Source organism: Lactuca sativa, chromosome 2, assembly GCF_002870075.4.
Source record: "Lactuca sativa cultivar Salinas chromosome 2, Lsat_Salinas_v11, whole genome shotgun sequence".
In the NCBI taxonomy this organism is placed as follows: Eukaryota; Viridiplantae; Streptophyta; class Magnoliopsida; order Asterales; family Asteraceae; genus Lactuca; species Lactuca sativa.
In genome coordinates, this window is record NC_056624.2 from 183,295,589 (window position 1) to 183,297,931 (window position 2,343).

At 37.3% G+C, this 2,343-nt stretch overlaps 1 non-coding gene across 1 annotated transcript; it reads right to left on the reverse strand.

Moving 5' to 3' along the window:
• Positions 1-214: 214 nt before the first annotated feature.
• LOC111921614 (small nucleolar RNA R71) lies at positions 215-321 on the reverse strand. The gene has a single exon (XR_002860235.1). It is a non-coding gene; the product is annotated as a small nucleolar RNA R71 (small nucleolar RNA).
• Positions 322-2,343: the final 2,022 nt, after the last annotated feature.

The window sequence follows — 2,343 nt, forward strand, 5'->3', positions numbered from 1 at the left end:
TACATTTTCCAACTGAAACAGGTTTTGAGGTCAAGGGGTATATCCTTTCAATTATCAAAGGCATACCTTTTTCCGGGAAAGATTATGAAGATGCTATCAAAGACATCCATGAAGTTTTAGACATTGAAGTCGTTAGCTCCCGAAACAATTAGAACTTGGGACAACCTTCGTGAAGATTTTATCGAGCAATTTAGTCCTCCTTCAAAGATCTCTTAACTAAAAAAAGTAGATAGCCAACTTCCAATAAGAATTTGGTGAATCCTTATACGAAGCATGGGAAAGATACATTGGCCTTCTAAGGAATTGTCCTCAACATGACTTGAATGTGCAACAAGAAGTCTACATTTTCTATGATGGGGGTAAATGTTACAACAAGACAACTTCTTGATTTTCAAGGGACAATGACTAAGAAGAATCCGACCATGATTAAAGTATTAATTAAAAGAATTCAGGAAACATTCAAGAGAGTACCATAATCCACGAGAGGACCATACATGAGGTAAATAAGATGGAGGAAATGAGAACTTGGCTGCAATCATGGCTAAACTACAAAATATGGATCGACATATGACGAAATTGGATCAATCTATACATGTCATACAAGTTGGGTGTGAAAATTGAAATGTGCCACACTTAACTAAAGATTGTGATTTGGATGAATATGGGAATAGTAAAGCTTAAGTGTGTTATTCTAGTGGAGATAGATTTGATAAAGATTGGAGAACGATAAAAATAGAATGGTTGCCTTACGAAGAATACAAGAAGCAAAAAGAAGAAAAATATCGGCCAATTGGACGAGGCTATTACCAAAAAGAACAATCACCACCCGAGAAGAAGATGAAATTTGAGTCAATGCTTAATAGGTTTATGGAAGCCTTTGAAAAAAGACATGATACTACTGATATTACCATGATAAATCATCAAGGTTCCATCAAAAATATCAAGACTCAACTCGAGCAATTGACGACACTCATGAACGAAAGGTTACCACCTAAAAGTCCCAATCCAAACTCACAACCACATGTCATGGTCATATCCACCGAAGAAAGACCTCATTCAAATGCTATAGAGATCCATAGTGAAGCCTCAAAGTAACGTGGTCTTAAGTCAAAGAGAATGAGGATCGAAGAAAAAAAAAGGTCGATGCCTAGTTCTCACGACATGATCAACATAAGCTCACGTCGTGGGCTCAGTCTGAACATGAAATATCCTCTGTTATTAAACCATTTCAACTTCCGTTACCTTTTCCTTCTAGAGCATAGGCAAATCCACTAGAGAAAGAGCATAAGAGATTCATAAAGCAAGTCAAAGGTATTCCAATTAATACCCCATTCTTTGAATCATTAGAAACAATGCCAGAATACACGAAATTTCTTCAAGATCTTCTTGACACTAGCCAACAACTAGAGAAGACTTCCAAGGTGGTTCTTAATGAACAATGTTCAGTGTTAATCATGGAAGGAATAACAACAAAGATGGGAGATCCTGGATATCTTACACTACCTTGTGAATTTGGAAATTGCACGACAACATTTTCCTTAGTCGATTCTGGAGCTAGCATTAATTTGATGCCTTAAAGCTTGATCTTCCAGGATTGAAGGTAAATCACTCGGTAACTTATCCTCAAGGCATTATTGAAGATTTATTGGGAAAAATTGGAAATTTTTTTTCCAATTGGTTTTGTAGTTATAGACATGAAAGAGGATGAAGATGTACACATTATCCTTGGACGCTCATTACATAATACCACACGAACCTTGGTGGATGTTCGTAAATCAAAGCTTACTTTACGAGTGAGAAAAAAAGAGATGACATTCGGAGTTGAAGAAGGATTCAAGAAGTCTAAGAATCAAGATGAAGTGTTCTTCATGGATGACGACAATGAGCTTGAAGAATTAATTGATGGAAAAAGAAGTCCAAACTAGAGAAAATCCAAACGAAGAAGTCAAGCTAACTAAGCCAAGAGCCTCGATCCCAATGCTCTTTGAAGTCTTTGCATTTACAACACCCCAAGTTTACGATGAGGAAATAAGTGAAATATAAGATTCTAGTTCAAGTGATGAAAAGGAGGAGGGCCCCGAAAGCAAGGAAACCAAGATTGAGATGTTGAAGATAGACAAAAAGGGCCTAGCTAAAAATCAAGTGAAGGGCTCAAAAGATGAAAAATCCCAAGGAGTTAAAAGAAAACTTGAAGCTTGCGACAATCGAACAAAAAAGGAAAATTCAAAGAAAGCGTACATTCGACGAGTTCAAGCGTACTAGAGGAGGTGGAAGGAGCAAAAAGAGAAGATGGAGATTCCGCTCCCAACTAACACAACATAGAGCGGGATGGAGTTTGGCTCG